At 36.8% G+C, this 14150-nt stretch overlaps 1 protein-coding gene across 1 annotated transcript in view; it reads right to left on the bottom strand.

Moving 5' to 3' along the window:
* Window positions 1-14150, bottom strand: part of HMCN1 (hemicentin 1) — a 461890-nt gene that overhangs the window by 430190 nt on the left and 17550 nt on the right.

Raw genomic sequence — 14150 nt, 5'->3', positions numbered from 1 at the left:
GTTTACCATGTTTCCAGAAATAGAACTTTGCTTTGGTTTAATAAGCTTCATTAAAGCAAACATATTCCAGTTGTCTAAAGTATTTGTTTTAATTATATATTTGAATTGCAAATCACAAACATAACTCAAGGTACCTTAAATATCTGGAGGTAGTTATAAGGATATGGGTACACAGAACCCCAGGAGTAGCTGAACAATCCAGTTTACAGGAAGAGGAGGAGCTTTTAACATTGGACCACATAGAGATAAGAAGATCCAGAACAGCAGAAGACTGGCCTTTGCCCTACCTTAAGAGTTCTCCAACTTAAGAGAAAATAAGGATCATATAAATTGAAATACAGATTGCTGGGCCCCATCCAGTTTCTTAAGTAAAGCCTGATAACCAGCATTTATACTAAGTTCCCAGTTAATGCTGATGCTGCTGGTCCAGGGACCACCTTTTGAGAACCATTGCCCTACTGCATTATTGTTCAAGAATGCAGTCTCAAGTTAAATTACTCAGATTCTGGTCCTAATTACCCAACGACTGGATATATGAACTCAGACGTTATCATACCTCCTTATGCCTTGGTTTCCTCATCTTGGTGACTTAGCTACCTAATCTGTGAAACAGGGATACTGGTAGTATTTACCTCAAGAGTTTTGCTGAGAAGATTAAATGAAATAAAAGATGTGAAGTGCTTCAAACAGTACCTAGTACTGAGCAAGCACTTGGCAATATCAGCTGTTATTATTACTATCACTCACCCATCTTGAATAAATCATATTTCAGTATTTACACTTCCTTGTATATGTCTAATTTTGCTTCCCACTACTAACTTCCATTTTAACTCTCTCTTTCTTCTTTCTCTCTCTCCTTCTCCCTCTTTTATGCTTTTAAGATATTCTAGCATCACCTTCTTATAACTTTAGTTTACCATAACACTCATAGAATAGACTCAGTATGCCTCTCCTGACTGTCTTTACTCTGTGGTTTATTCCTTTCCAATCTTAAGAGTTGATTAATCACCATTATATACTTAATTATGTCCATCTTTCCCAATTTAAATTCTCAAAACGGAATCTGACTAGTCCAGATTGTCATTTGGTACCACGCCAAGTCACAGATTACTGAGTCCATTAATTCACTGCCCTTGCAGTAGGTCACTCTCCCATGCAATCAGCTGCGGTGCAGCAGGATGTGGGAGGGTGAGTTAGAAGAAAGTAAGGCTGCATAGGGATGCTCTTCAGGCATTGCCTATGAATGGCAAGGAGTCACTTAGAAAGGTCTGAGCATGTGATAGATTGACACCTCTAAGAAGTATCATTAAAAGTTTAAAAAATATTACATGTTGTTGTTCTATCTGTTCTCATTAAAATTAAATACTGTAATTAAATGTATTTATATGAAATTACTTACTATTTCATATAGACTTTATTCAAATATACTCTTGAGCTCTCATTTCATGTGGTTCATTCATGTTAAGATCATTGGAGGTTGTCAGTATTAAGTATGGCCACACCTCAGTAAGTGAATAAGAGACCAGGAAGAAACTTATCCACCCAAGGATAAAGTTCCAGTAAGTATATATTTATATTACCTGTTTTTAAGTTAATATTAGATCCATAAGTCAGAAAGCATGATAAAAGGGATAATTTATGGATACTGCCTGACAGAGTGATACTCAAAAGAAAATCCATGCTACAATCTTGAGGAGCACAGTAAATATCAACATGGGTCAAAACAATAATCCAACTCTTCCTAAAAAAAATAGCATCAGATAAGAATTCTATATAAAGTGTAGTAGTTGCTTTAAAAACACCACTTGAAATATTAACCACTATAACCCTAACTTCTTATGGAAATACTGGTTATGGATCCTTCAGCTACGAATTTTCAAACTCTTTACTGAACCTGTTTGTCTTGTTGAAACATATCATCAACATGCACATCTCTTTTCTCCTTCACCCTCCATTTCACCATGCAAACTAGTAGTAAATAATACAGGCTTCTCTTCTCAAAATGTCCATTAACAAGTAATTCTCTCTCCTGACTTTATTTTATAGAATCCCATGAGTTAATTCAAGTTGGTTAAGAGAGTTGTAAACTATTCTTAATTGTACGCATTTGTTTTTCATTCAGGAACTGGCTCCCTTCCCATGAAGAATGAGGACCTATATCTTTACAGACTCTATCACAGAGTTAACAGTTCCTGGGTCCTAGAACATATTTTCTCTTTTTGACTTGAACAAACAACTTGCACAATCAATTATATACACATGTTCCTCCTATTAGGTGAGACTGTCTCACATAATTTAAACTTTCAATTAGTACAAGAATGTTAGAAATGTTATAGCACATAAAACTTAGAACATGAGTAATTGGATAACAGAGAGCTATGCGTAAGTGACTTTAGGTGATTTACAGCATTTCTCAGAGCCTTACCTTTCTAATCTGTAAAATAGATATAAAAGTACTTACTCCATGCCAAAATTGTGAGTGTTAAATGAGATAATATATAGGAGCATCAGGCAGAATATTTGTTTTTAAGAAATAAAAGTTTCTTTCCTTCTACAATATATTATAACAGAGCCAGTGTTAAAATGTGAAGTAGCTCTTTATTTTTAACCAGGCATTTAGGAGAAGATACTGTGAAGCTCCTGGAAAAACTACCATTAACTTATTCCAAAAGCTAATTAATATGAGGAGCCATCTTGCAGCAAAGAGCAGAAACACTGGTAAAAGGTATCATTTTAGATAAAATCATTTTTGTCTCAAACTTCAGCTTAGATCCTCCCTCAAGTGGATCCTTTCAGCAACTAAATCCTTATTTTTGAAATCTGCCTTTGTTTCCCTGTAATTCCTGCCAGCCCTTGACCCCAAACTTCACCCTTGGAATTTTCCCTTAGGCCTAAGTTCACCTTGTGGTTGTCAGCCTGTCTCTGGCGGCCCCAGAGCTGGTTCTCCGGTGTCTGCTTCAATGTCGCCATTTGCCTCTGTGCGTTTGCACCCAGATCTGGTATCAGCTCTCCCTCACATTTTGCTGCAGAAAACAGAATCTCTCCAGGCATGATCAATTTACCAGCATCCTGGGTTTTGGGGCCTAGGTACTCCTGGAATCAATGCTGCCCTTTTCCAGACAATCTCGCTCAGAGGACAGATCTCTGTTCTTCTCACGCCCCTAACCCTGTTCCTTAACCTTTGGGTTATGAAAGCTGTGAGTATAAAGAAAGAAACAAATAAGTTAGCCAAGGGAAAAACTTCTGTGATTTGAGGAAGGCAAGAAGGACATGGACAATAACATTGGACAGAAGAACAAAGATCCTTTAAAAGTCTGAGAATTTTGCATAAACATCAGTGTTAAAATACCTGGGACCTTGTGCTCTTAACCAACATCTAAATCTCTTCCACACTAAAAGCTTTCAATTCAGGACCCCAGGGTGTTTTTTTCCTTTAGGATATTGTTGACACTTTTATTATCAGGGACAGTGTCAAAACTGATTCACTTAACTACATATCTTTGGGGTATGGTCAACACTGCTGAAATTCATCTATCCTATCTTGTTGGCCTCTCTGCCTGACTTCATCACTAAGATGGGTAAAATTTCTTTCTCCTCTGATTAGTCTATTCCTAAACTGATGGCATGATTACTTCTGGCTTCCCCACTTTTCTTATTTATTGGGAACCATGACTATCAGAGCTAAAGTTTCAAGATTAAGCTAAAATAACACAAGCACAAATTTTGTTCAGTTTATTTTTATTACAGCAGTGTCCAAGTCATATTTTGAGCACCTTAATACAAGTTGCAAGTACCCGGAGGATGTGCACTCAAACACTAAGGCATTCGTAAATGAAAGTTCTATATGACATCAGCAAAGCTTGCCTTACTGAAAATACAACTTCATTGAAACAAATGATTGCCATTCATTTAAAAAGTATATGGAGATCTTAAAACTTATCAAGGCAGCCCCCTTTGAAAAGTAATGACAATGTCAGTTATTCCTTTCCGGGCAAAATTGAAATGTAGACTAGAGTGTAAGTCTTCTCATAGAAACAGAGAAAACCATTGTTCTAAAATACTCTTCACCTCTTTTTTCCCTCGAGTGCAAATCGCACAAAGTATCCTACACGGAAATTCTTTTTGTTCCCTAACTGGTAAAGCTGGAATACCTGTTGCAAGCTTGTTTAAACAGGGTGATGATCCAGAAACTTATCGTATGTACATGGTCAGTTTTAAAGGTAGATACCAGTTTAAAATATGATTCCATATTTAGCATTATGCTTTCTCTCATACTTAAATTTAGCACCTGGGGGGATTAATTAGATTACTATTAATAAAATCTTAAAAATTAATCTAAAAATTATGGTCAGAAACCACGGATAAATTATCCCGAAATTCTGTTTTGTGCCAAAGTATTTACGTCCTATACCACCAAAATGATTTACCTGTGTAGACAAACCAGTGTTTAGTCATGTTTCATACACTTTCATATAGTAACCTTGATTTTTATATAGTATCTACTTCCTAAACCATAAAATGGTTTCCTGGTCTAGATAAAATACAGTTGTCATTTTAGCAATGTTTCATTTACTTTACTTGTCTGACTCTTTGATGGTGAAATTAATAAACAGTGAAAGTACCAGTAAACAGGCAGCAGTAAAAATGAAAAGTGAAAGAGTTGAGGTACCACTGTAATACCACTTGAAGTTAACAGGCCCATGGAGAAAGGGTTTTTGACTGTAGACACATGCAAACTAAAGAATGTGACAAGGAAAATGGGATGGGCAGGTAGGGTCTCAGGAGACAGATATTTGACTATTAATAAGATCACAAGTCTAACCATCTTTAGCACATCTACACTGGGCCTCAGAAGAAGCTCAGACCTCAACCAAAAACAAACAACAACAACAAAAAAGCTCTACCACCTCCCAACTTGAGTGTCTGACTGCTCTCCCATTTCACCATCTCCTTTTTGCCTTTGAGTCTTGAACATGTTACCTCTGTCCCCATTCTCAATTCCTGCTACCACTACTTCCATTCTCCCCAACTACACCTGTGCCCCTTCCCCCAGGTCTTACTACAATACCCCTGCTTGGGGAAACTTCCCAGCTCCTTGTCCTAGCCTCATACCCACTTTCCACTGAAAGTGGAGAAATTAATAAACAACAGGAGAATAAGAGAATATAATGATTACAGCTTCAGATTTTGGAGATGAACTGGTTTCAAATCTTGGAACTACCATGTACTAGTCACGAGAACCTTACAGTAAAACTTCACCTTCCTGGGACTCCATTTCCTCATACATGAAATGTAAATAATAATAGTAATACTTTGTAAAGTCGTCATAAGGATTAAATTTGTTAATGCATATAAAGCACTAAGAATGGTGCCTGATGCATAGTAACTGTTCAAAAAGCATTACTTATTAGTATTACTTCCATGAAACCCAGATTTTCCACATTCTATAATATGATGAATCATATGAATACTATACTATAATTCTAATTTTTTTGACATTACCTTCCACACACTGTATGCCCCATAAGGGAAAGGACCTTGTCTGTCACATTAATTGTTGCATTCTGTGCACAGAATACAGTATAAGACATAGAGCAGGCACTCAATAAATATTCAATGAATAAATACATGTTAAAAAAAGGTGAATTATTATCAAACAATGGCTCTGCCTCCACACCATGGGTCTATTCTTCCATGTTGAGGAACTGTTGCTGTAACCCTGCAAGCCCACTCCCCATTGTCAGACGTGTTCTCCACTCACAACTACCTGGGCTCGACGACTCTAGAATTACTCCCTGGATTCTCTTTCACTGACTTCCACTGTGCATTACCTTTGAGACTTTTTGACTTGGGTCGGCTGTTGGAATACTCTCTATCCAACTTAATGACTGGCTCCTAGACAAAACCACTCAATTCTTACACCTTCTAGGTGTTTGAACTTGGTTTGTTTTCTGGACTATTTATACAACTTTGCACCATAACTCCACAAAAGAAATGCCTGTTCTAGCTTACCACCTGGGCAAGTATTTCCTCACATCTAGTCCATATCCTATTCCCACCAGTAAAGGAAGAAATTGGCAATATCATACCCCAAAACATGACTTTGCTCACCAATGTGAAGCTCTAAAAAAAAAAGAAGAAAAGAATTACTTCTGAGTATCAACTAGAATTCCATCATTTGTTATTTTCTCATAATTATAGTACAGTAACAATTGGTATTATTAATAATGGTCTGATTCAGTGCATTCAGTATCATTTTACTCTTCTGTGCTTTATTACTTATAATGTTTAAGAGTCGTCCATATTCACGATCCCATTACATTGTCCATGACATGTAGTGAAAAGCATTTCACACTAACAAAATCATGGGATGACATTAGTAGGTTACAGATAAAAGTCCGTATCAAAGATACTAAAACAATGTTATTTCATCAGTTAATTTTAAAAAATGTACTGAATTCCTACTATTGCCATGTAGTAAGATAAAGGATAGAGACAGAAAGATGAATCAATCATATTTCATGACTTTCAAACTTCACAAGTTACTGAATTTAAATTTAGGTTAAAATATTACTTAAGCATTTGCAATAAAAGCATAGTTCTCCAATTTTGTTCTTCAAACACTTAAAAAAAATGGTGCCATCGTGACCTTGAAGGATAGCTGCTCAAAATCATCTCTTTTGAAGTCTATTATTTCTATTAAATCTCCCTAAATCTATACAGAACATATGCAAAAGGATTCCCTTTACTTATGACCCTTCACACTTTGGTCAGGATAGAATCTAATAGAAAAACCAATTCATGATAATGTTCCTGTCTTAACATTCCAGGAAACATCACAGGAAAGGCAGTGAGGGAAGCAAAGTTCAACAGCCATATGACTGACCTTTCCACAATTCTCCCCATCTGTGCAGTGTACTCACATTACTGATACAGTTAAAACAGTGAAAATGTGTTCATATGGCAAAAAGGAAATAGGGGAAGGACAACATTCTCAAGTGTTTATAATCACAGACAGTACAAAAAACAGGTTCCGGCCAAGTTATGTTTATATGTCTACATTTTTCTTCTAGTACAGCTATAGCTTTTCAGGAACAGATGTAATTTGTGCTTCTAAATCTTCAACCATCGCCTTCAGTAGTATTTCTGTTCTATCTATTAATATAGTTCCAAGGAACACTAGAGAGTTAGCCTGACATTAGCAGGAATACCCAGGTTTGAATCCACCACCTGTGAAAGTCTTGGATGAGCTATTTAACCTCTCTGATCTTCCTCTACAAAATGGAAGAAATAACAACGAAGTCACAGATTTGTTACAGGAACTAATTAAAAAAAAAAAAAAACTGAATGAAGATGCCTAATACATTTTGACTCTCTATTGTGTCAAAAATTAATTTTTCAAAAAGGAAAAAGAAGAACGGAAAGAGGAAGAAAAATATGAGGAAAAGAAAGAGGAAGAAAAAAAAGGAGGAATACGAGGAAGACAATAAAAGAGTTTCTGTTTGTTTCTGGTTTTTGTGTTTGTTTGTTTGTTTGTTTGTGACAGGGTCTCTCTCTGCTGCCCAGGCTAGAATGCAGTGGTGTGATCAAGGCTCACTGCAGCCTCGACCTCCCAGGCTGAAGCAATTCTCTCACCTCAGCCTTCCAAGTGGCTGGGACTACAGGTATGTGCAACCATGCCCGGCTAATTTTTGTATTTTTTGTAGAGACAGGATTTTGCCATGTCGCTCAAGCTGGTCTCAAACTCCTGAGCTCAAGTGAGTGGAGTGAGCTCAAACTCCACCCACCTCAGTCTCCAAATTGCTGGAATTATAGGTATGAGCCACCACACCTGGCCTGGAAGAGGTTTTAAATCATGAATGTCATCAAGAACGGAAATTGTAATCCTCTGGCTTCAAAAGGACAACTGCTATAAAGTTAAATAATTCTTTTAAAAGTCATTTGCTGGCAGTTTTCTTGAGTGCATAAGTGAATAAAGAGTGAATTCATTCTACAAACCTAAAGGGGCTGAGAAAATGCCATGGGCATGTTGAAGACAATCCTGAAAAATGTACATATCCTCCAACAAGCCTAGTTACCGTCCAAATGACATGACTGCCAAGACGTGTTGAGAAGTGCTGGTGAGTCAAGCAGTAGACATTTTCAGCACTGCCTCTTCTATCTGTACTTTAAATAAGGGTGATTTTTTTTTTTATCATTTTTACTTGATTCATCAATTCAACCAATTATTGAACACTTTACCTTCAATTCTGCACTCCAGCACCCTGCAGTGGAGTAGAGGATGTATAAGAATATCTATGAATAACCAAAATCCAAGGAACATGACAACACAGTAAGAAATGGAAATTAAATACACTGGGGACTCCAAGGAGGGAGGAATTACCTATAACGGGAGTATTCTGAAAGGTTTCATTAAGAAAACACTATTCATGCATTGTGCCCATATATTTTGGCATTTTCCCATGTATCAGATATCATTTAAAGAGTTAGAAACATATCAGTTGATTAAGATAAATGAAACTTACACTCTAGGGGAAGAAAATAATAAATAAGCATATATATTTATATATCATAATAATAATTGGTCTTTGAGTAATAATGACAATTGTTTTTGAATAAATTAAAATAGGGTAATCTGATGGAGAACAATTGGGGCAGCAGGAGGCAACTTCAGATAAAGCGGCCAAGAAAGATCTCTTTGAAGTTCAAGCATTTTAGCTGAGATCTGAAAACATTCTCAGCAGAGAGAATAAAGCCAAGGTCTTGAAAGGAGAATGAGCTGCATATAACAGGCATTCATAGGAAGAGGAAATGTATTGAAGAGGGGAAGGATAGTAGGAGAGGGCACAGAGAAGCAATCGGGCCAGATCTCACAGGCTCTTACAGGCCATAGGAAGAAATTTATATTTTATTTAAAATCTGTCTGGGCGCAGTGGCTCACGCCTGTAATCCCAGCACTTTGGGAGGCTGAGGGAGGTGGATCACTTGAGGTCAGAAGTTCAAGACCAGCCTGGTCAACAAGAGGAAACTCCGTCTCTACTAAATATACAAAAATTAGCCAGGCATGGTGGCAGGCACCTGTAACACCAGCTACTCGGGAGACTGAGGCTGGAGAATCGCTTGAACCCAGGAGGCAGAGGTTGCAGTGAGCTGAGATCGCGCCACTGCACTCCAGCCTGGGCAACATGAGTGAAACTTTGTCTCAAAAATAAAATAAAATAAAATAAATCTATGGGAAGCTGCTGGAAGGTTTCTAATTTACAGATGATGAGATTTATATTCATTTTTAAAAGACTGCCATGGTTATTATGTGGATGAAAAAAGAGCAGCAGAGACCAGGTGGAAAGTTATCACAGAAGTAAAAGAAATGATAGTGTCTGGGCAATAGCAGAAACTAAGAGAAATGGACAGCTTCCAAGTGCATTTTGAAGTTAGAAGGAGCAAAACTTCTGATTATATGTGTGTGTGTTGAAAACAGTTTGACTTGATCATTTAGAAGATTGGTAGGGAAAGAGTGCAAATATCCTACCATTTAGACTATGGGTAGATAAATATTGGTAGCATATCCATAGAAAATATTTCCTAAGAAGAGAAAAGGGAAAACAAATTAATATTTATTGGTCACTTGCTATGTCTGTAAACTTCTTCATTTAATCTTCACTACTACTTATAGAGAAAGATATTATTATCATACCTCCTTTTTTCTTTTTTCTTTCTTTTTTTTTTTTTTTTATGCTGAGGTCAAATTAGGAGAAAATGTGTTAAACTGCCCAAGATCCAATGACTAGGAAAGAACAGTTCCAGACCCAGGTTCACCTAACTCAAAGCATGTGTCCTTTTTTGATCTCCTATCTTTCCCTGAGACAATGAGAAAGGTGAATGCAAAGACACAATGGCAGAAAAGGTATGAACAGGAAACAGACATCACTCAGTTTGACTGGAAAATACACGTATAAAAGGGAATAGTAGGAAACTGAACTGGCTACAGCCTTTAACAACTATCTCTTCTCCCAAAATTTCACCATGGTTACCCTATTTTAAAAATTGGTTTAAAGAATCTCTCCAGATTCTAAATCCATTCACACAGTCTTATTGACTTCCACTGTCAATCCTTCATTTATGAGTGCTTTTGGCCCATCCTGTAGATCTGATATTCTGTAAGAGCCCCAAGAGCCAGGTTCAGTTGGTATGCACCTATAGTGCCAGCTACTCAGGAGGCTGAGGCAGGAGACCTGCTTTAGCTTAGGAACTTGAGGCTTCAGTGCACTGTAAACAGTGCACTGTAAACAGCCACTGCACTCCAGCCTGGGTAACATAGTGAGACCTCAAGCTGAAAGATTTCAAAAAGAGCCCATGCTTTCTAAGGCTGTAACACTGGGAATAGAACTTCGGTTCTCCTTTGCTCCACTCATAGGCAGCTCCTTTACTCCCATTCCCAGCTGTCTGGAATTCCCTTCCCCATCCCATCCCAAAGAATAATGGAAATTCCTAATCCCTTCTCACTCTCATCAGGTATGGCTGCCCTGGTCTGTCACAATCCTCAGCCCACATCTGAACTCCAGATGTGGTTTTTAGAGCAGTTGTATTCTCCTCAGTTAGCTGATGGCGTGATACTTGAGACTCTTTCTCCAGGTTTCCCAGCTTCATATAGAAATGACCAAGCAGCTCACAAGGGTCTCACAGTGGCTGAGGAGGAGTTCTGGAGCCTTACCCCAGCACTACACCATGAGGCCTAGCCGCACTCTCAGGTGGAAAACCAGTGAATGGCAGCCTTCCAGATAAGATCTGACTGATGGTGATGCTGCTGGGTCTAGACATCCCTGAGCCATTCTGGACAATACCCTGAATCAGTCTTCAGCCAAGCTGCCTGCCCCACAAAGTGTGGCTTTTTCTCATCTCCACAAAGGCACTTGGATTAAGAAAGATGTTACCATGCAATAACAAAAATACATAAATATATAAATATACCAAGTAGATGTAATAATTTTAAATGTACACATCTAGATTTACAACATAGAGAATGAAAGGTGGACCAAAGTACAAGGAGAAAAACAGATTATAGTGGGTGATTTAAATATATCTCTATCACATACTGATAGCACAAGAAAATAAAAATAATTAGAAATATGGATTTGAATAATAGCAATTTAGACTTATATTCCAGGAGCTATTCTAAGCATTTGATATATTAATTGATTTAACCATAAAAACAACTCTATGAGAAGGTACTATCATTATCTACATTTTACACACAAAGAAACTGAGGATAGAGAAGTTATGCTCATATTAACAGAACTAGTAAGCAGCAGAGCAAGGATTAAAACACAGATAGTCTACTCCATAACCTATGTTTTTTTTTTTTTTTTTTTTTTTTTTTGAGACGGAGTCTTGCTCTGCCGCCCAGGCTGGAGTGCAGTGGCCGGATCTCTGCTCACTGCAAGCTCCGCCTCCCGGGTTCACGCCATTCTCCTGCCTCAGCCTCCCGAGTAGCTGGGACTACAGGCGCCCGCCACCTCGCCCGGCTAGTTTTTTTTTGTATTTTTTAGTAGAGACGGGGTTTCACTGTTAGCCAGGATGGTCTTGATCTCCTGACCTCGTGATCCGCCCGTCTCGGTCTCCCAAAGTGCTGGGATTACATAACCTATGTTCTTAACTATTGTTTTTTATTTTATTATATTTTGAGACAGGGTCTCATTCTGTTGCACACTGGAGTGCAATGCCACAATTATGACTCACTGCAACCTCTGTCTCCTAAGCTCAAGCAATTCTCCTGTCTCAGCCTCCCAAGAGGCTGGGACTACAGGCGTCCACCACCATGCCTGGTTAATTTGTATTTTCTAAAGAGATGGAGTTTAGCCATGTTGCCCAGGCTGGTCTCAAATTTCTTAACTATTGTTATATCACCTCTCTTTACAATATAATTAACAACTTGGTCGAAAATATATATAGAGAATTATACATCCAACAAGTGGAGGATACCTATGCTTTTCAAACACACTCAAAATATTTAAAAAACAATAATTGACCAAACTGGTTGACCAAAGAAGTCTCAACAATTAAAGAAAAATACGTGTATGTTTGGAAAGCAAAGATCACTTTTTTAAACCAAAGGTTTATTAAAATGGAAACTTTTAAGGCAAATAATTTAACTTAGAACGGTCTGATTGATTAAGCATTGAAGACTTTTTTTTTCAAATACTTAATTATTCCTCTTAATTGAAGCATTGTACCCTTTCACCAACATCTTCTCATTCCTCCCACTGCCTAGTCTCTGGTGACCACCATTCTACTCTCTGCTCCTACGAATTTGATTGCTTTCGACTCTACATATAAGTGAAAACATGTCATATTTGTCTTTCTGTGCCTTATTTCACTTAGCATAATGTCTTCCGGGTTCATCCATGTTGTCATGAATGTCAAAATTTCCTTTCTTTTCAAGACCAAAGAGTATTTCATAGTGCACATACACCACATCTCTTTATCCATTCATCCATCCATGGACACAGATTGATTCCATATCTTGGCTATTGTGAATAACACTGCAATGAATATGAGAGTACAGATATCTCTTCTACATACTGATTTCAAATCCTTAGGATATATACCCAGAAGTGTGATTGCTGGATCATATGGTAATTCTATTTTTAGTTTTTTGAGGAATCGCCACAGTTTTCCATAATGGCTGTACTAATTTACATTCCCACCAACAATGTACAAGGATTCCCTATCCACCACATCCTTATCAAGACTTCTCTTTCATCTTTTTGATAGCAGCCATCCTTACAGGTGTAAGCTAATATCTCATTCTGGTTAAAAAACACAGTCTTAAATAAGAAATGGTTAAAGTAGAAATTACAAAGTATTTAGAATCAGATGAAGACAAAAGTACAATAGATCAAAACTTTAAGATGGACTAAAGTGGCTCATGAAAATAAATGTGTGACATAATTAAAAGGTTTCAAATATCTGCATTAGAAAGTAAAAAGAAACATACAAATTTTAAAGTTAGAAAAGAACAAGAGAAGACAACTAAGCAAAGGAGAATCTTAAAAATAATAAAAATAGGGCCACAAATTAATAAAACAGAAAACAAAAAATTAGAGATGATCAACAAAACCAAAAGCAGTTTCCTCCCAATAGAAACACTGATCTAGACTAATCATAAGAAAAACAGAAGTCACAAGTAATATTGGGAATGAAAACTGAGCCATTGGTATAGATACACTAGAGTTAAACTTTCTTTATGCTATTTTTTTAATCTTCATTGCAATTCCAAAGGGAAAAAGCTTAGTTTAACCATCAAATATGATGACTATTTTTGAGTTTTTTGAGGAATTATTTTTAGATTAGAGAAGTTATTGTATATTCCTAGTTGGGTAAGAGTTGCTTGTTTCTTTGTTTGCTAATAAATGAATATATAATTATATAAAATACTATTTATGTAACTATTTAGATGATCATACGATTTTTCTTTTTTTATCTACTAGTATAATTATTTGTTTTCTAGTGTTAAACTAATCTTTTTATTCTTGGGATAAAAACAACCTGGTCATTACATCTGCTCCTTTTTATATATTGCTGGATTGGTTTGCTAATATTGAATTGGGAATTTTTGCCTCTAGGTTTATAAAGGAAGTTAACGTATAATTTTTCTTTCTTGTAACATTCATATCAGATATTTGGTACCAGGGTTATGCTAGCCTAATGGGAAGTATTACCTTTTTTCTATTGCCAGGAAGTAGTTCAGTAGAGTTATAATTATTTTTCCTTGAATACTTGGTAAAGATCTTCTGAGAAATCATCTGGGCCTACAGTTTTCTGTGTAAGCAAATATTTTACTATGAGAATGACCTGTGTTTGAAAGGGAGAAATCTGGACATGAAGAAAGAATATAGAGGCAAGGAAATGTGTGAAGATATGAGAAGTGACCTTTCAGTAACATGACAGATTAAGTTGACATGGAAGACAGTCTTCCTCCAAAACAGAAACACTGGGCAAAATATAGAATTTCCTCTTTAATAAATAGTTAGGATGGGGTGGTAAGAATAAGGGGAAATATCCCAATGCCCAAAATAAAAAAGAAGCTCAAAACAGAAATAAACTTCAATTGTCACCACAGCAGCACAAAAATCCTGACATAAGATTTGATT

This window comes from Trachypithecus francoisi, unplaced genomic scaffold, assembly GCF_009764315.1.
Source record: "Trachypithecus francoisi isolate TF-2019V2 unplaced genomic scaffold, Tfra_2.0 Lachesis_group5, whole genome shotgun sequence".
Classification (NCBI taxonomy): domain Eukaryota; kingdom Metazoa; phylum Chordata; class Mammalia; order Primates; family Cercopithecidae; genus Trachypithecus; species Trachypithecus francoisi.
Note: the sequence above shows the minus strand (reverse complement) of the source record. Positions and strands in the feature narration are given on the sequence as shown.